Genomic DNA, 26,771 nt, shown 5'->3' with positions numbered 1-26,771 from the left:
TGTTATGTTTTGTTTTATCCTCTTTAAAATAAAAATCCAAAACACTTTAAAATTATACAAAATGTGCTATGTACAAAATATTGATAAAAGACACCTGTAAAAAAAATCGCAAGTATTTGGAAAGTAATCAACTTGTTTTTCCTTGTTCAAGCAGAAACCAAAAGAGAAAATAGAAAATATTTGAAGCAATTGAAAAGGAAAACAGTATTACCAAATTTATAGAAATATGGCTAAAACATTGCTTAGGGTTAACATTTTCATTTTTAAAAATTTTTTACTTTAAAGAGAATAGCAACAAATATTTTTATACTATAAGAAAATTCACAAATTGACACTTCTAACTACTAGAAACTAGAAAAAAATATTCAATTCAAACTAAATAGAAAAGGCACTAGATAAGTAAAGCAGACACCCAATAAAGTTTTTAGAAACAAAAGTTGGTTTGAGAGGATGGCAGAGAAAGAGCCCGCATTTCGCAGTGCTGTACAGAAACCTACCGCAAGGTGGCAGTCGCTACAGTCAGGTTCTCGTCCCTACCGGGTCAGCGGGCTCCGCATCGCGGGTACCTCGGGACGGGGAAGGGTGACAGCAGTACGGAGAGAGGGAGGGGGTGGTGGAGAGCGCTGTTCCAGCTTTGAGGGTGTGAGGGAAAGAAGGGGTGAAGTTATGGGAACACTACTATAGCGTCTGTGGAAGAAAAGACAGTGGCAAGGACTTGGAAAAGAGGCTGATTTCACTGGACGTCTCTGCCGCTCAGCAGCAAGGTGGCCTTCGACCTGTCTCTGAAGGAGGCCCCAGTATCTTCATCTGTGAAACTGAGTCACTCTACCTGGCATTTTGTAGAGAGGAACAAATACTCTCACAGAAGTGGCCATAAGAGAGCAGGCTGTAGAATTTGCAAAGCTACAATCAAAATGAAAACATTGGAGCTGTTTGCTTGAAAAAAAAAAAAGAAAGAAAGAAAGAAAAGAAAGAAAGGAAGAAAGGAAGGAAGAAAGAAATAGGATATTAAAGGCAGTTGAGGTATTTTTTATTCAAAAATATTTTACAATGTATAAAATCTAGCAGAAATGACATTTATTGCGGAATAATAACATAAGCTTTCATATTATAAAGTGATAGTTTTTGTGTCTTAATTTCAGTAGATGACCATATTTATTTTAAATGATTATATTTGATTACTAGGATTGCAGATTCATTCATTAGGTCTCCAACACTGGGCAGAATTTGTTTATAAAATTCTGCTCATTTAACTGGAGTGTGGGGAAAAGGATTTCACAAATTATGGCATCAGTAAGACAACTTTGAAATGAATGGTAATATAACTAGATTTAGTAATTTTCAATAAAAATTATTAAAAGACAAGTATTTAAAAATCTGCTTCACTTAAAACTAAATTGAATTTTTTTTTGTCTTTTTCGTTTTTTACCGGTACCAGGGATCGAACTCACAACTGCCTGCACTTATGCTGCTGAGCTAAATCCCCAGCCCCCCCAAATTGAATTTTAAATTGTCTCTTTGTGCAAGTGATATTAGACCTTTCTGGTGCTTCCTAGAAACACGTGGAGGTCCTCTAAATAGCCAAAATGCCTTCATGATTTGATATTAATTCAAAACTGCCACTGATGTATTCAATCGTTGTGTCTTCAAAAAGAAGCAAAATCTAATTTTAAAATGTCCGGGTCAGGGATTTAGCTCAGTGGCATAAGTACCTGCCGGGCAAGCATGAAGTCATGAGTTCTATCCCCCGTACCACTAAATAAATAAATAAATAAATAAATAAATAAATAAATAAAATTGTCCTTGATTTCTTTGGAGCCTCACATGGAAATAGCACTTTGCTATCATATGTGGCTCTCTTAATTTCCATTTCTGAGGAGAGCTCTAGAACTTTCCCAAGCACTTTACTGCCTGGCCCCAGGGCCCATATCTGCTTTGTATATTTTCTGACATTTTACTACCTGAACATCTGGGTCCTTGTCCTAAAGCTCAGGCCAGGAATTAGGGATGTTGCAGATGTTCTGGAAATGGTTCTGGAGATGGAAAGATGCAGAGTCCCAGGCCCCTCCATAGAGACCCTCCTCTCTCCCTAGGGTTCAGGTCACTGCTGCTGTTGCCATCACTGTCAGCAGCCTTACTTCTAAGATGTCCAGGCCACTCCTGGGATGCTCTAGGCAGCCAGGCCAACCTCACCTCTGAGCCCTGGGCCTGAGTCTGTGAACCCTGTACCCTGAGCTGCTCACTCTCCTCATGACCCTGTATGACTGTCTCATTGGGTTCCACTCACCAAACACTGCCTCGGAGAAAACACCATCAAGAAGATCATTATGATGACAGAAGAATGTGCCATCCAGCGTTGCCCCCATCAAGCACAAGTCCCTGTGTGACACCACCCCCCAAACCCTGAGGACAACTATGGCCACACAATGAGAACCCGTGGAAACTGCCTTTCTCGACACTGAGGACTTGCTACTGACAAATGCCAGTTTCCAAAGGCTAAATTGTGACAAACCTTGCTTTCTGAAAGTCTCTCAGTAGGAATGGGACTTCTCCTTCTTTCCTGGTATCCCAAGCCACTTTGACACAGGCACACCATCTCCATTCTGTCCCCAGTCACAAGGGGAAGGAGAGACTTGGAGACACATCACTTGCCTTGCTGGGAAGGAATAGGACCATGAGGTCCTTCCCCACCCAGGGCCAGTGGGTACCACGTAACCCATAACCTTGCATTGCCTTGAGCTTATGAAAACCAATTACTTCAGATTTTCTTTAAGGTTTTCAAATCCCCAAATCCTATAATACCTGTTCTCTGGTTTATGGTGAGGCTATCTATGACAGTCAAGTTACTAACCTAGGGTTTGGGAGACAAATGGTGCCCCTTCCAGGTTTCTCCAGTGAGCTTCATTGTTAGGGCAAAGCCCAGCCACCAAGAGCCACCTCAACAATGCCAAATGCAGTAGCTGTAATGCAGGAATTCCTGATGAGAACTCAATCCAGCCACTTTACGGAGCCATGTTGAGGTCAGGAGTCCTCTGGGTATTCTTCCTCTTAAGTGCATGCATTTCTCAGCACTTTTTTTACATTTCAGATCAACTTTGGCTCCTTCTCTGCATTATTAACCTGCTTTCCTGTCACCATAACAACATACCTGATATCTACAGCTTAAAGGAGAAGTGTATTTGGTTTCACCAGATCAGTTGCTCCAAGGTAAAGAAGGCAAGGTGGGGAGGACTTGCAGAGGAAAGCTGCTCAGAGCATGGCAGTCAGGATGCAAATGAGGGAAGGAGCTCGTGACCCAAATGCATGCATCCTGGTCACACCTTCAGTGACCACATCCCCCAACTGGGACCTCCTTCCTAAAAACACACTAAGCTACACACTCAATAACAGATTAATCCTCTGATGAGTAGGGTTCCTGTGATGCACCTGCCTTCTGACAGCCAGCCCCACCTCTAAGCACAGGAGCACTCTGATACATTCTGGACCTAAACCATAGCACTCTGCAACCAGCCTTCAACGTGCCCTGGGATCCAGGCAGGACAAAAGTGGGTCATCCTTGGAGCTCAGGACAGAGTGGAGGGCAAATTTGGCTTCTTATGTAGGTAGCTCTTAACATGAAAATGCATTGTTAATTGTAAGCACATCAGTCATTAAGGAAGGATTGATGACAAGATGAACTAATAGGAACTACTAACTTCAGTTAATTCAACTGCCAAAACCCGAGGAAGTTCCTTCTCAAGAAGAGGATTACAATGCTGCTTTAAGCTTCACTGCTATAAGAATCAACAACTGAGATCACATCTTATTAAAAAGCTTTTGAACAGCAAAAGAAACCACTAACAGAGTGAAGTGGCAACATACAAAATGGAAAATCATTTTACCAGATTTTCCTCAGGCAGAGGACTAACATTTAGAATATATAAAGAACTCTAAAAATCAGGGCCCCCAAAATGAAAGACCCAGTCCAAAAAAGAGCACATGAAATGAACATAAACTTCTCAAGATTAAGAAGTATAAACAGGGGATAAATATATGAAAAAATGTTCAACATCACTAGTCATTTGAGAAATGCAAACTAAAACAACACTGAGACTCCATATCACTCCAGAATGAATGGCTACCATCAAGAAATCAACCAAAAACAAATCCTGGTGTGACTGTAAGGAAAAAAAAATGCTTCTCCATTGCTGGTGGGAGTACAAACTGGTACAACCACCATGGAAATCAGTATGGAGATTCCTCAAACAATTAAAACTCAAAGTTCCATTTGCCCCCACAATTCCCCTTCTACATAGCTTTACAAAAGAGTTAAAAGCATGAGACCACAGCTATATATGCACATCTGTATTTACAGAAGCACAATTTGTAGTAGCTAACTCTAGGAAATAGGCCATATGCCCATAAGTGATGAACCGGTAAAGAAAATGTGGTTTTTGTATACAATGGAGTGACATTTATCATAAAGAAGGACAAACTTGAGACATTATTAGTAAATAGATCCATCTTGAGAACATAATTTTCAGTGAAATAAATTGGACACACATATTGAAGTATAAACTGTTTCTCTTAGACAAGAAACCCAAAGGGTAAATGAGGGGGGGAAATGATAGATACTGGGAAGTAGGAATAAAATGTTCAAATCAAAAAGGGAGCAAGGGAGGGAACAGGGAAAAGGAAGGACAGCAAATAGGGATTCTTTTTTATAAAAAAGGAACAGTAGGAAAATAAAGGAAACAAAGTTTTGTAAGTAAGGAGGGTAAGAAAGATCAAAGGAACAAGAGAGAAATGGGAAATAAGGAATTAAAATTTATTATGTACAATTACAGTTCCCTATGATGAATATGGTTATTATGTATAGCAAAAATGTACAAAAATTTTTGTACATTTTTAAAAAAGATTCATTGCTGAAAAAAAAGAGATATAACCTAATTCAAGGTAGGGCTCAAGGAGACTTAAGTACTTCAGTACCCCTGTTGAAACGATGAGGGGAATGTGAGTACTAATTGCGTACTAAATAATGCTAACTTGAGTGTCACTGTTACTCACGTAGGAATTTCCTCTTCTAACTAAGCAATGCTCACTGAGGTATTTTATTTAGGGTGCAGCGCTGTGATGTGTTGTGCTTTAGATCTCCAGTGAACCCTGAAAGTCGTGTGCCATGAGCCTGGTTGCCATCCCTTTGGCTGCTGTTTAGAGGTGATTAAAACTTCTGGAATTGGAGCCTGATTGTGGATCTTCACTGAAAGCTGGAAAGGAATGTCAAGGCCCTGTGTAGTGGATTGGTAACTGGTGGTCAATCTTAACACCAGCTGAACTGAATCAGTGTAGTGCCCAGTAAGGAGGGCACACGTGAGGACTGTTGCCAGCATAATAAGGAGATCCACAGAGGAAGAGTGGCATTGTGGGTTCTAAGTCTTATTGTCATTTGGAGCCATTGGTTCTCCTGGAGGAGCTCATCATGCTGGTTCCCATGATATGAACTCTGCTGTTATCATCAGAGGAGCTGGGGACTTTGCTCCTGAGAAAAGCCGTGGTTCACTTTGGGGACACTTTGGTCATTACTTTAAGTATTGCTTCCTGGCTCCAGAGGGAAATATGTGTGCTGTTTAATCTCCAGGAGAAGTTTGTAATACTGGCTTCCTGATATGTACTCAGTTGTTTCCATCATCGGAGGAGCTCTGGACCTCATTATCACTGAGAGTGGCTGTGGTACTTTTCAGGGGAGTCCTGCTCCTTACTTAGAACATTGCTTCTTGGTGCCTGTGCAAAACCCTCAGCCTGTGGGCACAGATTCTTCACCCCTTTGGTATAGACTTTCAGGCTTCCACCACTGACCTTTGGGCCTCCCCTGAGCGGATCCATGAAATGGACTTGCATGGGTCATCTTCTTGGGCTCTAGGCTTTCAGCTAAACTCATACAGGTTTTTGCCATTGGATTCAGGTCCTCAGCTGGATTTTCTAGGTCTTTTGGTGTTGTGGACAGATTTCCTGCACTTTCTTTGTACTTGACTCCTTGAGTGACCATTATAAATAATACAATAAATTGTGTGTCCTGTATGTAATTGTTCCCCTTCCAACCCCCGAGTCTCTGTTTCTGTCTCACTCTCTGCCTCTCTCCCTCTCTCCCTTTCTATATCCCTTCTGTCTTTCTTGACTGCACAAGGTGAGTAGCCCTCCTCCACAATCTTCCCATATGCTCCCCAACACAATGTTCAGCCTTGGTTTAGGAACAAAAGCAATGAAGTCAATCAATGAAGAAATGCTGCTATATTCAGGACACGAGGTTCAAGTTTCTCAGTACTGACCTGATCAGCATATGGGGAAACAGGGTCCTGACCAAGGCTGAGGTGCCCCATGGACTATAGCTCTAGTCCAGTGGGAATTCATCCATAAATTGCAAAGGGAACTCCGAATCAGTTGGTTATTATCCATCTTGCTGACACACAGCATCATTGCCAACGTCCTTTAGAAATAGCTGACCCTAGATGAGAAAAGTGGTTACCAGAGGCCAGGAGAGGTTGTGTGTGTGTGTGTACAGAGAAAAGGGATATAGCAGAAGCCACATATAATAGCAGGATTAAGTCTTCTGTTGTGCTGCACACTAGGGTTACTGAGACTAATTCAATACATATTTCAAATTAGCTGAAAGAGAGGATTTCCAATGTTCTCATTACAAAGAAATTATTGCTTTGATCACTGCAGGGTAGGAATTCATTGAAATAGTGCCATATAGTGTATATGAGTTTACATCTCATCAGTGTATATATCAATTTAAACTGAAATGTTTCTGTCTCACAGAAAAACATAAGTTCTTAAAGTGTAACACTGTAAAGGAAGAGTTCTTCCCCCTTTCTCTGCCACCAAATAATTTGCTGAAACCTTCATCATTGTTCTAATCAAAACCAATGATAAATTATAGATATCTGTCTATGCAATTGTTGCCTGAATGTCATTTAGATGAAAGGAGAAAGAAACTTTTGAGTTTCTCTCAGGAAATCCTCACCCCTGAGTTCTAGCCCAGACTCTGCAAACTGCCATGACCAGTGAGGTTTCTCCGTCTTACAATGCAGCAAAGGAGACTGGGGAACCATGGGCCTCCTGCGGTCCGGAGCCATGAGCCCTCTCAGAACTGGTCCTCACGACATCGTCTGAGAGATAGTGGACTCTCTCAGAGTTGGGTCACAGAATTCCCTCAGCACTGATCTCTGGGTAAACCTGAGACACCGTGGCTCTGTAGTCTGAATGATTCTTAGAGCCACACATGGCCAGACTGATAGGACAATCTGCTTGATTTCTCTCCATGGAAATGGGGGGAAGCATTTGGGGTACTATGGTATCCTTCCAGTTTCTTTGTTTACAGAAGGAAAAAGCAGACCTAACTGAGTCAGCACCTGCCCTGTTAGGTGGATGCTTAGATTCTGAGATTTTTCACATGAATTTTATGAAATTTTGATAATGTGGGCAGAGAGGCTCCTGTCTTATCCCTCAGATCCCAACGCTGGGACCACAGCTGGGAACACTGGGATTTAGAAAGTTTAGCTTCATGGCTTTGGACATGACCCACTAGGGAGGAATTGTTCCCAGACCCATAGGAGCAGCATAAATCTAGCAGAATGAAAAGTCTCCATGGCAGAGAAGTGAGTCTGAAGTCATCCTCAAGTCTAGCTTAACCCTTACCCCGTTCATACCAGAACCCAAAGGAACAAGGAAGAAACAAGCTCCAGGTCCCAAGAAGAGGAGCAAATTGCCACAAGTCTGGTTGTGGGTTCCCTGTTATCTAAGGGCCATTCTTCTGACACATCAGGAAAGTATTGTTTGTAATAACTGTAATTCTTAGCATTGTAGCCAGTACAGAAATCTACCATTGAACCATGCATCTGGAACTATGTAAGGGGACAGGTTCTGACCGTCTCCAGTCTCTGCTTGAGAAGATCAGCAGGTATCAGCCATGCGGGTCCTGCATGTCATCTTCACTGTCTTCTTGGTATTCCTGCTCACCATTCCAGGTAAGGCAGCCACAAGATAGGGAACAAGACTGTTTACAGTGGAGTCTGTTCTCTCTCTCTCTCTCTCTCTCTCTCTCTCTCTCTCTCTCTCCCTCATATTCCTTTCTCTACCTATCTTCTCTACTTCTCTCATTCTTCCTTTCTCTACTTTATCAGTTCTATTCTCACTTCCTTCTGTGTTTGTGTCATTCTCTCCTTTGAGCACATTTTGGACCAAATCTATTGTACTTCAGAGAACCACGTGTCATTTCCTACAACTCAAAACTACTTCTCAGCCCAGCTGTAGGTTTCTGTCTGCTCCTCCTCATCACCCTAAGACTGCCCACTGGCTAAACGCTCTGGCAACTTCCTTCTTTCCTTTTGTGTACATTTTTAGTAATATTTGGAAATTTCAGCTTCACATAGACAAAGAAGTATGGAATATGATCTTATAAATCTCCAAAGGGCTAAGCACTGTGGCACCTTGGGGAATCCCAGAGAATAATCAGGCCAATCTATTCTTGGGGGTGGATTTTTCCTTGGACTTTACAGAGGTCATCATGTGGACTCCCTTGCCCCAGAGGTTGGCTGGACTCACTGAATAGGGCAGCTTTCCAAACTGCATGTCTGAACTTTATTTAATCCTTGACATCATGGAAATGGAATGTAAAGAATTAGCAAACAGAAAATGGAAGAAATGAACAAAGAGAAAGTGGGAGGAAAATGGAATAGAAAGAGGCCAAGGAAAACCAAAGGCTACAACCTGAGCTTGTGAATCAACTTGGCTCACTCCCTCTTGTCAGCTTTGTGTGTGGCTCCAGTGTTAGGAGGCTCCAAGAGATGCCACAACCCGTGCATTAAGCCAACACTTAGAACTGTACCAGGAATCATACAGGGCAACAAGGAAGGGGAAGGAAGGAGCAATGCCATTAAACCACACATACATGTGAGAAATAATATTATTAAAGTTGATTTTCCTGATAAATGAATACATTCAACTGTAAGTTATATAGGTACTAAATTCTTAATAAATAATTTCAATATTTGCAGCTGCATTCTTTTTGTTCTTACCTCAGACCAACTAACTAAGGCATCAAATGAGCAGGAAAACAGAGAGTTAATTAGGTCACTGCTGACCACTGCAGTGTGGAAACTGCTAGCATGCATAACCAGAAGTGGGGTCACTCACAGGCAAAGTTCACTGGTCTAATTGCCTTGCAGAGTTCTTACCTGACCTGAACTAGGTGCCACAGAACAGAACCTTTGACATCTGATTCAAAGAAAATGAATATCATATCATGGAAAGCAGCAGTGTCAGGCCATGTTGATAATTGGGTGTAGATGATGATTGAATCACACTGCACTCTCCTGGTAGAATAAACCCTAGCCTTGATTAAAAAAAAAAAAAAAGAACATGCTAGTGTAAAAAGAGGACCAAACCACATGGTTTGCATTTTTTGAAATAATTTTTCATGCACAAAACTCAGTTATGTTTGATTTTGTTTTCTTTTTAGATTCTATTGAAGCTATAAATAATCCTTTCACTTGCTACAAAAATGGAGGCTCATGCACATTCAAATGTGGCAGATTCCAGACACAAATCGGCACTTGTGGCTTGCTTCTGACAAAGTGCTGTCGATGATAGTGAAGAAGACAAGAGCCCACAATGACAATGTGGGACCAAAATCTTCTTCCTTACAACCAACCTGTAAAATTAAAGCAAATTAAATCACTTTGCTGAAAACAAGAAATCCTGCCTATAGTAAGTGTGATTGTCTTGTAGTTTGATCCACACAAGCCAATATCTGAAGTTTGGAGTCAGCTCTAATCTCTCCAATCCCACTAATCCCTCTCTAATCCCTCTCTAATCTCTCTAATACCACTGTTGGGATCTTGTGTGCTTTCCAAGGTTTATGAGCATCTGTGCTCATGGGCTTCGCCAGATAATATTGGTGCTTTCCTATTACATGAGGGTTTTCTTCCCCTCCTTCATCTCCCTTCATCGCCTTACCCATTCTGAACACTCTTCCTCTTCCCAGGGATTCCAGCTCCAAGGTCACCTCCTCTTAGAAGCAGAGAAAGTGACCTCTTCATCCTCTGTGCTTCATAACTGTTCATTTTCCTTCAACCACTGCTGTTTATTCAGTGATACCTTGTCCACACATGGATGCATTGTATTTTTCTCCTTGGGTGGAAGCTCTCAATGAGTAGAGTTTGTCTTATTCCTGTATGCATTCACCATTCATTGGAGACCTTACCCCACAATTATTATAAATTAAATAACAAAAGGAAGGTATATTAAGGATTCCATAAATTCACTTATCATAGGATATAAACGAATGATGTGTGTCTCCGTTTCTTTTTTGGACTACCTGACCTCCAAAGTTAAAGGATAAAAGATTTATTTCAGTTCAATTTATAAAGGATTCAGCCCATAGTTGGCTGCCTCCTAGGCAGGATGGCACAGCAGATGGGCATCATAGAGGAAAAATTGTCCATGGCAGTGCAGGCAGAAGGCAGTGAGAAGCAAGCAGCAGCAGCAGCCTGACTTCTTTCTGTTCCTTTGTATTCCATCCAGGTTGGAAGCCAGAGATTGGTGCCAACCATACCTAGGGATGGTATTCATTTTCTACACTCTTAATCCCAATATCACAACCTAAATCCACATTTACACACCCTAAATACAGCCACTTCCAAAAAGCCCCATCTAGAGCATGAGACTTTGGGGAACATCTAGATAAAGGTGATAACATTTTTTCCTTGCCATCCAAAAGATTCATGTGCTTCCCTTTATACAATAGCCATTTACGCCATCTCTAAGGATTGCCACAGTCCTAAAAGTGTCAACATCACTGATTATCCAAGTCCAATCTTTGGTAACTGAAGCATTTTCAGTTCAAAATAGATGGGTTGTTTTCCAGTGCCCAGAAGTAGCTGTTTTTATAGCAGAGAGATGACGTTTAATATACTATGGCTCTCTCCTTTATTCCTACCCTCTTAGAGGATGATAAATGATTCATTAGTAGAAACTGCTCTTTCTTGGAGAAATATTTTGGGGTAGTCAGGTTTTCTGGTGCTGTGACAAAGTATCTAGCCCTTACTACTTAAAGAAAGAGCAGTCTGTTTTACTTTATATCATTAAGCCCACAGTTGATTGGCAACAAGTTAATACTTAGGTGGCAAAGAAAGCCACTTAGCTCATGGCATCTAAAAAGCAGGACATGCAGGTGATCTTGGGATAAGAACAGACCCTTCAGGTCACACTCCCACCAGCCAAACTCTAGATGGTTCCCATGTCTGACTAGCACCTCTACTCACTGCACTCAGAACTGGACAAAGCCACTGATCAGTGCAGAGCCTCCATGATTAAAATATCCCAACACCTTGCAAACACGTGAGAATTTTAGAAGGCATTTTATACTGAAACAACAACTTTCTCACCCTTGCCTCGAACGTCTCAAGTCCATTTCATGATGCAAAATGCATTAATCCATGTTTATTAGTATTATAATCTTAAGAGCTCCAGTGTTGTTGAAAATGCTGGTGTGATGTCTTCCATGAGCCTGAAGGAAACCTCAGTGGTAGGCCACAGCAGATATCAACAGAGAAAGTGAAACATTTCCAGTGTACTGTTGCACAGGACAAATGTTCTGAGTCAGCAAATGAGAAACATTTCTTACCCTCTGTGAGGGTAAGAAAAGTAATGATCCAAAATCAAGGCCTTAATGCAGAAGGGCAAATACTACATTTGGCAGTGCCCTGTCTAGTACCTGGCGCCAATTATGGCAAGATTTGAGCTCTTAAGGTCAAAATGGGCCCTGCTATGTGGCATTACTAGCCTCTCTTATTGGCTGGCTCATGGCCTGAAGGTTTCCTGTGCAAAGGTTTTGCATTTCCGGGGGGGGGGGTCAAACTATTAGGTTCAACACTGCAACTTTTTCCCCACTCACCCAGCTTCATGCCTGCCCTTGAGCATACACTGCCAGGATTTTAAGATCTTCCTTTGAAATACATACAGAAGCCACTAGGACCTGGTAGCTATTTCCTTCTGCATTGTGGGTGGCTCTAGGCATGCTGTAAGCTGAAGCAGTCCCCATCTCCCTTGACACTGCTGCAGCTACCACTGTGAGCTATGTGGCTGAACTCAGGAGTATCTTTTGATAGGCATCCCTGAATGATCAGGGCACCCTGGGATTATCTTTTCCACACCTTAAGCTCTGAAGTGGGAAGTCTGACTAATTCTTGAGATGTTTTCAGTCATTGTAACTATTTCCCATTGTAAAGTATTTAGTTCACTTTACAATGCTAACCTTTTTAGTAATCATGCTCTTTTTCTGATCAATGTGCTTTGATCCCCTGTAGTTTGTTTTCTGGTACTTAGAAATAAGTGCCTAAGTAGCCCAGAAACGAAGTTTATCACAGTAAATAAAGTGGTTACTATGATTATTTCATTCATTCTTATTCTCCATGGAGATGGCAAAAGTGTCTCAGGGTGAAACTGCTCCTTTCTTGAAAACATTTGATTGTAGACATCTTTCCTGCCTGTTATTAAAGGAGAGATTATGAACTACAAAGGCAGTCCAGGTAAAGAAACAGTGGCAACTGTGAAAATGTCTGCACAACAGTTTTGCTTGGGGGTTTTAAAACTGCAGCACCTGTCATTGTAAGGTTGAAGTGTAGTTTGGAGACTGTGCATATTAGTGAACAGCACTTAGCTATGGAGGAAGGTGCAGAGTTCGATGAGGAGGAAGAGGAAGAGGATGAAAAACTCTTAAGTATATCTTTGCTCCTAGAGATGGTAGCAAGATTCCACAGAAAAAAGTAAAATTAGCTGCTAACAAAGATGAAGATGATGATGATGATTTGTTGATGAAGAAACTGAATAGAAGGTGCCAGTAAACACATGGATATGAGAATCTTCTGCCAAAAATGCACAGAACATCAAACCAGAATGAAAAAGACTCAACACCATCAATATCAAGATCAAAAGGCCAGGAATCCTCAAAAACAGGAAGATTTCTGAAACACTTGAAGAATCTAGTTCCATAAAAGACATTAAAGAGAAAATGCAAGCAAGTATAGAAAAAGAGTTTCTCTCAAAAAGTGGAAGCCAAGCTCAACTGTATCAATGCCCCCACCCACTGGTGCTGACTTTCAGCACTAGTCTATCTTCCTAATGGTGTAACAAAAAACCTTGACACTTGTAACTTAAAGGAAGAAAGATTTATTTTGGCTCATTTTTCAGAAAATTTTGTCCCTGATGGTTTGGCTCCCAGATAAAAATGCATCAGTGGAAATATAAAGTAGAGAACTATTTCTCATGTCACTGTGGATAGCAAGAAGGGCGAGAAAAAGGCTGGGGACAATTATACAGCCCCCCTTCCAGGTCAAGGCCTCAGTGAGCCACTGTCTCCAAAGAGGTACACCTCCTACCCCGGAAGAACCCAATGATAATAACACTCTCACTCGCATCCTATTGTAGCGATGCTGAGTCGGGGAAGGAATGGCACCCGAGGAGGGCAGGCGGCAGTGAACAGTTTTACTCATGCCAGTGGTCCTGGCCAGGGTTACTCCCAGCAAAGCCAGGCAGCATTTTTTCGTGGGCAGCACGTTCACATGATGCATAAGCAGGAGGCACAAGGGAGGGACGGAGGGGACACAGGACAGTCTGGCAGTGCTGCTTAGCTCCCAGGGTGAGATCATCAGTTACAGGCTAGATTCATGGTCACAAAGCTGGTTCAATCAGTCATCCTGCATGTTGGTTTCCCTCTCATGGTTACAGGGAGCAAGATTACAAAGCGATAAAGCAGTTATAGAGCTCGGCGGTTTCAAAAGAACAAAGTTTGCATTTTTTTAAGAACAATTTTCCTGATACAGTTTTTTCCCCTCCCATTTCCCCCTCTTGTTGTTACTCAGAAAAACCTTTTTCAGTGGGGCTTCAGCCTAAAGCTGCATAAGAAGGGGTAGCTCTTGGGGCCATTTGGAAACTTATGTTGTTGATCAATGAATAATTCAATTAATCAGGCAGGGCCTTATCGGAATAATTCAGGTGTCCCAAAAGGGGCCCTAGCCATGGTCTCAAGTCAGATAGGCCTTGGAACCATCCCTGCTCCTCATTTCGTCATTGGGCCCAGTTATCTAATTTCTCTGGCAAGACTTACCAGCACAGAAACAGCAGATTTCTCCCAGGGCATTGCAAACTCCTCCTTGTAAAAAGACAAAATCTAAGCCCCTTCTATATCGGAGAATGACTTCAGCAAGAGAGTCCATTTGGCCCTGTAACAATAGCATTGTATCATGTACACTTCATAGTTCCTGATCTGTGGCCTGAGTTAATTGGTTTAGCCGTCTCTCCTGGCAACTAGAGCAGCTGTTCCCTGCTGGACTGAACTGGCTAGGCTCATCCCACCCAGGCTTGGAACAACCTGGATAGTCCCTTAGACCTGTGAGAGGCGAGCAGGCCAGGACGCTTACTCCTTCCTCTCCCTTACAGGCTTGGAATGTGGTAAGATGATAACAAGGGCACAGGTGTCTTTTGGGGCACTGTCCAGTAACGTTTTTACTCCATCAGGACAGGAGACATGGCTACTGTTGGGGTGGCCAGGCCCCCACCCGAGTGACTGATGGCCTGAATGCCTGGAAGCACAGCAGAGGTATTTGGTAGGAGGACACAAGTTACCTTTCCATAAACAGGTAGAGAAGCTAAAGCAGCAGCTGAGTTTTTATGTTCATGTGTGCCTTTTTGAGGAAGTGCTTGGGTAGGAATTCCATAGTGAAATGGAGGAATGGACTTAAGATGAACCCAACCATCAGAAGATTCATCAGGACACAGTGTGCAGACCGCAGCCTATGTGTCATGTCTGGGGGAATCAAGATGGCCTCTGTTATTTCATTTTCATCTTGCTCAGCTCATTGAGGGGTGACCGTAAGGTAGTCTGTTCCCAGCATCTTGGAAATTGTGGGCAGAGGTAATCACTGGATGTTGAAATAACCCACTGGATCTTTTCTTGTAGACCATGGTCACATTCCCCAAGTCTGACCAGGATACCAGGAGGGATCATTGAGGTCAGTAAGAGAGAGAAACGCATCAGATTGCATGAGGCTGGTACACGTTTGGTCCTCTGCTTACTTCAGGATCAAAGTGATCGAGTGATACTGCCCTCCCCCAAAGGGAGGCTATGGACATGCTTTCCCAGGAGGGCTGGTTATATTCTGCTCTGGATCTGCACCTTGTGTTTCTGTACCTGTCCTCAGAGCCACCAGAGAAGGTTCTCCTTAGGGTCCCCTGGACCCTTTTTGAAAAGAGGATATCTGTGTGTCTGAGATGTTAATAATTTGGCAAAGATCAAATCTGATAGTTATTGGGCCTTGTCCATTCCAAATGCTGGACTGAGTTACCTCCCAGAGGTCAGTATTTACCAGACAAAACTCAGCCAGAGCTTGGGTTGTGGGAATTTGACTTCCCATGGTTAAATTGAATAGAGCCAGAATCCAAGCCCCAGCATTAAGCGGTAGCCTATTTGTAACAACAACCACTTTCTAATTACCACTCATAGCCCAGGCTTTATCTAAATGAGGAAGACAGTTTATACAGCAAATCCAGTCAACAAAATCAGGTAGAGTGAGGGAAAGAGCCTTACTGGTTACCGTCCACTCCTCCAGCACAGCTGTCCACAGGGCCAAGGCAAAGGTTTCAGCCAGTATGAGGAAAGGAAGAAGAACCAAGCTGGGTAACACAGCTAAGGGTGGCGCAGACTGAGGCTGATTTAGGAGTGGAACAGTAACGGTTCAGAAGCTGATTCCTAGCAGCCTTTCCTCCACGTGTGAGGTCCTGACAGTGCTTTACCAAAGCCTAGGCTGGATTCAGAGTGGCCCTGATCATCTAGGGAAGCCCAAGGGCCTTTTGGTCCCACTCAGGCTCCTTCCTGTTTCGTCCCCTCTGCCCCACCCCCGCTAAAGCCCCCCCCCCTTCTTCCTTGGAGTAGCAGAGGGGCTCACTGCAGAGCCTGAGGATGGCATCACGGGTGCACCACGCTGGGCTTCCCCATTCTGCTTCAAATCATTGGTCCCCCAGGTGGAGCCCTGAGCTGCCAACCTTGTGGCTTCCCAGAGTGAGAGTGCCTTTTACTTTCTGGTGACTTTATGGTAGATAATGTAACCTTTTTAGGTTTCCACATCTCAGTCAGAGGTTGAAAGGTTTCATCCTTGTTTTTAATTTGTTTTCCCTCCTCTGTGAGGAGTTCACATTCTTTGTATCGCACCCCGCACCCCGCAGACATGAACAGTAGCCAAAGCATACCTTTCTACCACCAGTCAGTAGAAATGCTTACTTTCTTTCCTTGTATTAAAAACTTTACTGGCTTGCTGAGGAAGAGGCCTGGCTAGGAGTACCTCCTACAGTAGCACCTGCATATCCAGCCTGATGCCTCACACCTGGGCTGAGCAGCTTCCACTCACCATTCGGGCATGCTCAGCATCAGACCAGGGCTCCAGCTATTCTGGTCAATTTTCAAAAAGCTCATCAGTCAAGGCTAGATGGCTGGGACGGGGGTGCAATGTCAGTGGGCAAGAAGGTAGTCGGATTTAGAGGTTTAATCAATTGAAAAGAGAGGCGAGGATTTTCACAAAGCAATCTTGATGTTGAGCAACATGGCTATTTGAAGGCTATAGAGACCCTATGTAGTAATCCCAAAACAGCATGTGGGAGTGAACTCTCAGATTTGGTACTTGAGTCAACTTCTCAGCTTCCTTAATCAAAAGGACAAGTTGCTGCCAGTGCTCACAAGCAGGGAAGCCAGCCCTTAGCATAGAGTCCTCCATTTCTGACAAATATGCAGTAGGCCTTTCCCTAGGAATCTCGATGCGGCATGTCTTCAATCATCTACAAGTACCTTAAAGGCTAAGGTTACATCAGAGATGCCCGGAGCTTTGGATGTGGGCTGTGCTTGTTTTATAGCCTGGAAGACTTCAGTTTGTTCTAAAATCATTCTCCTTTTCCATCAGCACGTCAGACAGGAGCTTAGACTTCTCGGAGAATCCCAGTGTGTTTTGTTTTCAGGTCTGGGGATGGAATAAATGACTTCTTTTCTCTCTGGGCCGAGGCGTCTGAGTCATTTTTTCTAAGTCAAATCCCAAGTAATGTGCTTTCTGTTTGCCTATTTGAGCCTGCTTCCAGGAGACTTTATAGCCTGGGACTTGTGTTCCCTTTCAGCAGTCTTATCTCTCTGAACTCCAAATCATTGTAACGTTAACATATTGCAGGAGAGCACAATTAAAGTCTATTTTGTGGAAATTGGACTATATCAGCAGCTAGTGCTTCCCCAAAAAGTTGGGACGGGGGTTATCTTGAAATCTCATAGAAGATAGGTCAAGGTACATTAGCCTTTCCATCTTGTCTCTGGGTCTTCCTAGTCCTAGGCGAGTATGAGTTGGCTGACAGCTGTGATCCATAGACAGAAGAAAGCATCTCTTAAATTTGGACAGATGAGCCAAGTGATGTCAAGAGAAAGTGGACCCAGGAGGGAATAAGGACTGGGAATTGCCCACTGTGGAGTTGTGGTGGTAGAGTTGATGGCACAGAGATCCTGTACTGGTTAACAGTCTCCATTGGGCTCTTTTCCTGAAAGGGGAGGAGAGGTGCAAGGTTAGATTCCAAACAATTTAAAGTGAGAGATGTGGGGCTGGATGTCAAACCGAGCCTCTCATAACAGCGGGTACTGCTTTACAGCAATGGGGGTTGCACTGGGACAGGGTCCAATTCCCAAAGGGGCAACATTGATAGAAGCCCTACAGGGAGTCCCTCACCTATACTTCTAGAAAAAAATCTCTTAAAATTTCAGGGTTGTAATTACCAGCCATTCAGATTGACGTCGGCACCATTCTTCCTCCCAGGTATAGTCAGAGTCTATATCAAGTCTGGGACCTTGGACCCAAGTGTAAAAGAGGCTGTCTGGTTTGGAGCAGAAGAGAGCTGCTCCCAACTTGAAAAGGAGGTCACACTGCTGTAGAGGCATAGAGCACTCAGGCATTTACAGAAATCCATGTTTGATAACGTGTCCACCAATCTCAGGGGACCTGCTTTGGCAGAATTTCTTTTCTGTGGGGGCTCCAGTGGGCTCCGATGACTTGGATTTGCCAAGAGGTTAAGGAGGCAACAGGCTGAATCACAACTGAATGTTAAGTCCCACTGTTCAACATAAAGTCATGGTTTTCCCCAGATTCTGGCAATGACTGTGGGCTCCCTGATGCCCAGTCCAATAGAGCCTGATCTGTCCCACTCATTGTGGTCCTCAAGGCAGAAAGAGAGGGTTTGGGATTGAGTTGGGCCTGGGTAATCATATTTCTTTGTGTCCCTCAGATGGAGGGAACATATATTTTCCATTGTCCAAACTGCTTACATGGAGCATATTGGTCAGCTGTTAAGGAGTAAGGTCTAGGCTGTGAGGCTCGGGGGGGCCCCCTTATGTTGGTTGCCATGGTGGGAATGGCCTTAGTGGGACGCTCCCAGAACGGATTTAGCTAACTTTGCAGCTAGAAATGCAGCTTTCTGTTGGGCTCTGTGATTTGCCTCATTGTTGCTCCTTTTTTTCCTTCCCTTTCTCATTTTACAAAGACCTTATGAGCAATCTGAGTACTTAGATAATATTCATGCCACCAAAGCCATCAACCTTTTGGAGTTTCCTTCTAATGTCAGAGGCTGACTGTGTAACAAAAGCAGCAATGCTTTCAAGCCTGCAGGAAAAAAGAATCCCTTCTATACTGTTGGTGGAATTGAAAACTGTATAACTAATATGGAAATCATTATGGACATTTCTCAAATAACTGAGACTGGACACTCCATGTAACCTAATTAGTCCTCTCCTAAGTATCTTCCCCTAAGAACTAAAGACATCATGTAGTAGTACATGCATGGCCATGTTTATAGCAGCACATTTTATAATAGCTAAATCTTTGAAGTTGCCTATGTGTCCAAGAACAGATGAATGGATGAAGAAGATGTGATGTTTATACAGAATGGAGTACTACTCTGCTATCCAGAAGGATAAATTTGAGTCATTTGTAGAAAAATGGATACACCTTGCTGCCATAATGTTAAGTAAAATAAATCAGACTCAAAAGTTTAAATATTGCATGACTTCTTTCAAATGAGAAACCTAAATTATAAATAAGTTAAATAGCAGGTAGGTGATAGGAAGATATATTTTCTTTGCAAATGAGGAACAGTTGGCCAAGAGATGGAGGGTGGAGGAGGGGAAATAAAAAGAAGAAGGTGCATAATGTACGTGTTCCAAAGTCCCAAAATGAATGTAATTGTTATGTACTGAAAGCAGTTACTAATTTTTTTTTAATTTAAAAGAGCTTTGGGGGTAAAAAAGCAACATTGACCATCTGTTGATTTTGAGGAGCCTTGGGGTCAAAGGGCATATAGACCAGGTAGGCTTCAAAGAGTCTCTCATAAAATCTGGCTGGGCTTTCCCTGTGTTCTTGGGTAAATTCAGTAACCTTAGACAGATTTATTGGCTTTTTGCCTCCTTCTTTGAGTTCTGCAAGGAGAGAAATGTGATACTGATCTAAGTCCTCATGATCTCCTTCCGTATTAGGGTCTCAATTTGGATGTGCTCAAGGGAGAACTGTGCCAACCCAAGAGTCAGGGTCATCCATGGTGGTAGGGACTTTTGATCTTCACCAGGCTTGGGCCCCATCTTTAGTATTAAACAGAGTCAAAAAAGAGTGGCTGAAAGTTATCCCATGTTGGCAGGTGGGTTTGGAAGATGGATAGGGTCTGTCACCACCTGAGGCTTCTCCAAATAGGATGGGTTGTGATGTTTCCAATTTAAGAGATCAGTGGAGCTGAGTGGCTGGTAATGCATCACAGGTGGTTGGCTGAGTGCACCTCCCTGAGCTCCAGGGTAAACATGAAGCAGCAGCTGGAGATGAGTGGGGACCTCAGACTGAGTGGCAGAGTTGAGGTGGTGCCTAACAGGGCTACGATGCATCTCCATGATGTCACTGTTTCTGCCAATGTTGTTGGGACAAGAAGGAGAGTCAATTGGGGATTCCGGAGGCTCATCAAGTATTATTGGCAATGAAGTGTGGAGTCTAGGGAAGCAGAGGGCTGTGAAACAGGAAACAGGACAGTGAGGGAGGCTGTTGAATTTGGTACACCAAGAGGCTGCGCCACAGGAGACAGAGCTGACAGTGCAGGTGCCACAGCTGGATGAGCAGCTTGGGGCTGATGAACATATGCAGAGGGCAGGTCAGATGGACTCAGGGTCCCCTGGGAGAATAGGATAAATCTTTTCTGGCTTGGTCTGAATCTGAGAGCCGCTCAGATTGTGGATTTGTTTTGACAACCAGGATGACTTTCTTGTCATGCAGGACATAGGTGTGGAGTCAAAGAGGAAGGCTTTGAGACAGGTTGAGCCAGGAGTCAATATAAAGGAACTTGTCAGGATGACCTCACTCATTGGGCTCCATCACCTTGATCCAAATCCAATGGACAATTTCAACATCAAGTGGCCTTTCAGATGGCCAGTCAATTTCACAAAAGGCACACAGCTTCTGAGGTTTTGTTTTCACAGTGTAGTCATCAGTAAATCCTCTTTTGAAGTTTTTCATTATACAATCAAGGATCATGGGTTTACTCTGACTTGCACCAGTTGTATCTCCCTGCATGTGTGCTGTGTACCCTTGAATGATGGTGGTTCCCCTCAGAGAGAGACCATTCCAATATCCTCATAGCTGTGCTCCTCCCAGGGACTTAGGAATAACTTAGCTAAGGAAGGTGCAAGTCTTCCATTATGCTGTATGTCAGTCACCATGGAACGCCAGGTGAGGGCCCAATCACCCACCACAATCAGTGATCCCCAATCTTGGTGCACAGATGGAGCAGCCTATTGTTTATGCTGTGCATTCTACCCACTCACATTCAACAGCACCTAGGTTAAACATTCCAGTCCTTCTTCCATTGAGAGTGACCTTAACTATGAAGAGGTGATCAAACTCTTCTTCTGCTTGAACTGAGCAGGACTGACACGTAGACTAACTGGAGCCCCTCTGGGAGTCTTACTTTACCCAATGACCCAAACTAAGTGCTTCACACACACACACACACACACACACACACACACACACACACCGCTTTTGGGCCTGTCAGGGGCCACTAGCACTGAAAGGGGCCTCCAGTTCAAGCCTCTGAGGGGACTCCAGGAAATCTAGAGGGTACTCTTCCCATTCACAGGCTAGCAAGGTCTCTGCTATGGCTGGCTGTCAGGCCCCAGCCAGGGCCTAAGTGGCCAGGATGACTTCCTGATCAGGGAACCTTGAATGTTGCTTCCCAGCAAAACTGAGTCTGGGAAAGGAATGACAACTAAGGAAGTCAGGAGTCAGTGAACAGCTTTACACTGGTGGTCCTGGCCAGGACAACTCCCAGCAAAGCCAGGTACTGTTTACTTGTGGGTAGCACTTTCATATGATACATAAGCGGGGGGAGGGGGGACAAAGGAGGTGCCCTGGCAGCTCTGGTTAGCTAGCAGGGTGAGATCATGGGTTACAAGGCTAGAATAATGGTCATGAAGCTGGTACAATCAGGCATCCTGCATGTTAAGTTACACTCTCACTGTTACAGAGGCCAATATTACAAAGCCATGAAGTAGTTACAGAGCTAGGCAGTTCCAAAAGAACAACATCTTTAAAAAAAAAAAAAAGAACAATTTTCCTGGTACAATTTTTTTTTCCTTTTCGCTATCACCTTCCATAACCTCCGAACATAAGAAACTTTTGTGGGACGTTTAAATCTAAACCATTATTTTCTCTAACACAATCATTGCAAATGCCCTGAAATGTAGGCAACACCAAAACTGCACCAGAAAATGTGCTCTTGGGGTTCTCTGGGGTCACAATAGGAGTGGAGAGAAGAAACTCACACTTTTGTATCATGACATATTATTATTATTATTATTATTATTATTATTATTATTGTTTTGCACTGGGGATTGAATTTACTACCTTGCACTTTCCAGGCAGGCACTGTGCTACTGAGATATATCCCTGGTCAATACAATATATTAGTTTTGTAATAATTGTAAACATATGAATCATTAAAATGTAATGAGTAAATATTAGTGCAAAAGATGAGAAAGATAAGAACTACTAATTTAATTCAATGTTTGAAATCCAATTATGCATCACCACCAAGTGGAATTTATCCCAGGAATGCAGGGATGGTTTAACATACACAAATCAATAAATATAATACATCACCATCAACAGAGTAAAAAACAAAAAACACATGATCATCTCAATAGACACAGAAAAAGCTTTTGATGAAATTCAATACTTGTTCATAATAAAAAACCTTACAGAAACCTGGAATAGATGGTATCTACCTCATTATCATAAAGGCTATCTAAGACAAACCAACAGCCAACATTATACTAAATGGACAAAATTGAAAGTTTTCACTCTAAAATCAGGAATAAGACAAGGATGTCCACTATCACCATTCCTATTCAATATAGTTCTGAAAATGTTAGCCAGAGCAATCAGACAAGAGAGGGAAATAAAAGAAATAAAGATAGGAAAGAAAGAAATTAAATTATCACTATTTGTAGATGACATGATACTCTATATAGACTATCCCAAAAACTCTATTAAAAGACTACTAGAGGTAATAAACAAATTCAGCAGTGTAGCTGGATACAAAGTCAGTGCTCAAACATTAATAGCATTCCTGTACACAAATAAAAAACTCACCAAGAGAGAAATTATGGAAATATCACCTTTCACAATAGCATCTAAAAAGTGAAATACTTAGGAATCAACCTAACAAAGAATGTAAAAACCTATATGCTGAAAATTACACTACTCTAAAACAGGAGATTGAAGATGATGTTAGCAAATGGAGGGATATTCCTTGCTCTTGGTTAGGAAGAACCAACATTGTGGAAATGGCCATACTCCCAAAACTGTTAGGTAGATTCAATGCAATCCCAATCAAAAATACCATTAACGTATCTTACAGATGGGGATAAAAAATTCATTTGGAAACAGAAGAAACCTAGATTAGCAAAAGGAATTCTGAGAAACAAAGGCAAGGAGTCATTTTAATTTCTGACTTGAAATTATACTGCAAAGTTACAGTGATAAAATCCCCATGGTACTGGCAAAGAAACAGAGCTCAGGATCAGTGGAACAGATTAGAAGATGCAAGCACAACTACAAAGACACTCAGCCTGATATTTAACAAAGGGGCTAAATGTGTTCACTGGTAGAAGGAAAGCCTCTTTAATAAATGGTGTCGGAAAAATTGGGTCTCCACATGCCCGAAGACTGAAACTAGAATCATGCCTAAACTAAACTAATGCACTAAACTAAAGTCAAAATGGATCAAAGATCTAAATATTAAAACAGAAACACTAAATCTACTGGAAGACAAGGTATGTAGAAATCTTGGAGACATGGGATAGGCAAAAAATTCATGAACAAAACAAACCACATGGGGAGTACTTCAAAGAATAAACAACTGGGATCACATCTTATTAAAAAGTTCTTGCATTTCAAAAGAAATCACCAACAAAGTGAAATGAAAATCCACAGGATGGGAAAGTATTTTAGCCAGTAGAGCCTCACACAAAGGACTTATATCCAGAACACACAAAGAACTAGAAAACTTCAAGCCCCCCAACTTCAAAGACTCTCTCCAAAAATGGGCATCTGAAATGAATACACATTTCTCAGATGAAGATATACAACTGAAAAATAAATACATGAAGAAATGTTCACCATCACTGGTCATTCAAGAAATACAAATTAAAATGGCACGGAGATTTCATCTCACTCCAGAAAGAATGGCTGCCATCAAGAAATCAACTGATAACAAATGTTGATCAGGCTGTGGGGAAAAAGGAACACTTCTTTGGTGTTGGTGCAAGTATAGACTGGTGCAGTCACTGTGGAAATCTTCAAAAAACTAGGATTGGAAGTTCTATTAAATCCAGCTATTCCCCTCCTGGGTATTTTCCCAGAAAAATTGAAAATGTCATGTCTCAGCAATATTTGTGCACCCATGTTTATAGCAGCACAATTTGTAATAGCTAAATCTTGGAAACAACCAAAGTGCCCAGCAACTGCAGAATGGATGAAAAAGATGTGGTATTTTTATATGATGGAATGTTACTCAGCTATAAAAAGGATGGTCTTGAGGCTTTTGTAGGTAAAATGAAGACAACTTGAGACTATCCTCATAAGTGAAATAAATTAGACTCACATTTTTAAATATTATATTGTCTCTCTAGTATAAAAATAATAATGTAAACTGAAAGAGTAATAAGATACAAAATTTATAATAGATATTGTGATAGTGAAAGGGAAAGAAAGTGCTCTAAAGGATATAACTATATATGCAGTTAGGTGTGCAAGAAAGATGACCATACTACTAAGTTTTTGTTAGTTCATCAAGCAGAATGGTTTGTAGTGTCATTGTTTGACTACTTTTTATGCTTTGATTTTATGACTTGAGCAACTACTAAGATAACAATATGTAATTTATCAACTAGTAATTTCATACTGGTTTTTTAAAAATTCTGTACCATTTCTACCCTTTTTTCTCTTTTGCTTTTTTTCCTCTAAATAAAAATTAAAAATAAAGAAAATAAATCCAATAAAGCCCTTCCCAAGCAGGGCCCAAAGATTGTTCATTAAGATGGGTTGCTGTAATAATTAAAGACCGAACAGTCCGACTCAATGTGTAACTTCAGATTTAAAATGGACCTGTGGGCATGGGGAAAACAATTACAAAGTCTCTGCATGGACAGAGGAGAAATGTAAATATTGAGCACACACTAAGTTATCCTATAAATCGTTCTTTTTACCTCTACAAATTGTACTCTCCTTTTTATAGCAATTTCCCTTTATTCTTAAGAAAAGCTCGCTGTGATAATTAGAGTGAGGGGTCATGGTATACTGTGGTTTGACTGCTAGAGTCCACCGAATGCCATGTGTTAAAGAATTGATTGTTTTTGAGCCACAATGGAACTGTCTAGAATGAAGCCTAGTTGGGGAAGTTCTTCCATTAGGCATGAGCTGTGGAGGGGACATTCCACTCCCTGTCTCCTTCCTGTGTATTTTCTTGTAGCTGCTATGAGATGAGCTGCTCTTGTCCACCATATGCTCCCCAACATGATTTTCTGTCTCCCGTCTTACTTAAAAGCACTGAGGTCAATGAAAAATGGACTGAATACTCTGAAACCATGAGCTAATAAACCTTTCCATCATGTGACTTGATTCTCTCCAGCATTTCATTATAGTGATAGAAAACACAGTAACACATGTGTTTGCTTACTTCAAAATAGCAAAGCATATCAGAATTTTTTTTCACAGTAAGTTTTTCTTTATAGTTCCTCAGCCTGGAATGAATGCTCTTAGAGTCAAGAATGAGTGGGTATCATTGCCAACTCAGGCCTCCTCAAGAACTGGCAAACAGTCTCAAGGAAGGTGAGGTGCCCTGGTGACTGTAGCTCTCAAATCATGGGATTTGTTCCCTCACTTCTGAGATCATCCTGATTCCTTCTATTTCCCGCTCAATTAGAAACTTCCTCTTTGAGTCACAGTGTCACTACCAGCCCCAGTGACAGCATGGCACCAGCCTATCCAGGGAGCATCTGTGACTGCTGAGAGGGCATCAGAAGGGGACACGAGACATTGCCAAACAGGTAAGAAATAAGCAAGAATGAAGCCCCAGCAGTGAAGTGCACACCAGGATTACTTTAGTAATCAACAGTCATTAATGGTACTACAGTCAACAGTAATCTATAACACATAATCATTTCTCGTTAGGACCATGATTATGTGTTATAGATTTCTATCTATGAGCTTCCCTCTCTGAATGTGATTCGTGGGAAAGAGGGTCACATATTTTTAGCTTCTCCCAGAAACGCATCACCTCTTCACTCCTGCACCAGCTCTGTCCACTGCCATCCTAGCAATGGCTTCCCCTGTTACAAAGGAACAGAGGAAAGCCACTGAGAAATGGGGGAAAGCCTCCTGTCCTGAGCTGCAGGACACCTCCAGAAATGGTACCAACAAAAGCACCCATTTTGTGGGTAGGTGCTGGGAAACCCGGTTAGAGTTGGGCACCAGTATTCAAAGGATATCCAGGATTTTCATCAATTGATATCTCAGCAACTTGAACAAGGAAGTTTGGAAGATTCCTGGGCTCATCATGGCCAGATCTACTGGATGAATCACTCACTCACATTGTCCTAGGTGGACCCAGAGACCTGCCCAGCTCAGCAGTTTCTTTCTAGTGTGTTTGAGGAAGGAAAGGGCGTACCTGCCTGACTCTGTGCCTGGCTCTTTGGGTGGACAGTGAGGTTTCTGGAACTTGTTCTATGAATTTTACCACCTTGTGATAAACTGGGGAGATGAGCCCCATACCTCTTTGTGTAGTCCCCATAGCCAAGACCAAGCACATTTTGGGATTCAGAGCATCAGGCTGCCCAGTTTAATCCCAGGCTTTAAATACACGGAGATGGGAGATGGAAGCATTAGTTTGAAATTGTCTCCAGACTCCCCTTAACAGCAGCAAACTGGAGCTCCTCAGAGCAACAAGTGAGCTCAACTGCCGCAGCCTAAGTCTGTATCCTCATGAACAAGCTCCCCATCACTGTATCCTCTCTACATCCTGAAGTAGCAGGGAAGGAAGTAACTCCTCTTCAGGCTGAGAAGAATTTGCATATTGGTGACTGGCTGCTGCGGGTTCTCTGTGGGATTTCCCCACCAGACACA

The 26,771-nt window shown here is 42.3% G+C and overlaps 1 pseudogene; it reads left to right on the top strand.

The window, feature by feature from the left end:
• The first annotated feature begins 450 nt into the window (after window positions 1–450).
• LOC111754461 (nucleophosmin-like) lies at window positions 451–13,162 on the top strand (annotated as a pseudogene).
• Window positions 13,163–26,771: the final 13,609 nt, after the last annotated feature.

This window comes from Cavia porcellus, unplaced genomic scaffold (genome assembly GCF_034190915.1).
Source record: "Cavia porcellus strain 051 isolate PalLab524CR breed Dunkin Hartley unplaced genomic scaffold, mCavPor4.1 scaffold_24, whole genome shotgun sequence".
Classification (NCBI taxonomy): Eukaryota; Metazoa; Chordata; class Mammalia; order Rodentia; family Caviidae; genus Cavia; species Cavia porcellus.
This window is presented reverse-complemented; position numbering and strand designations above follow the sequence as displayed.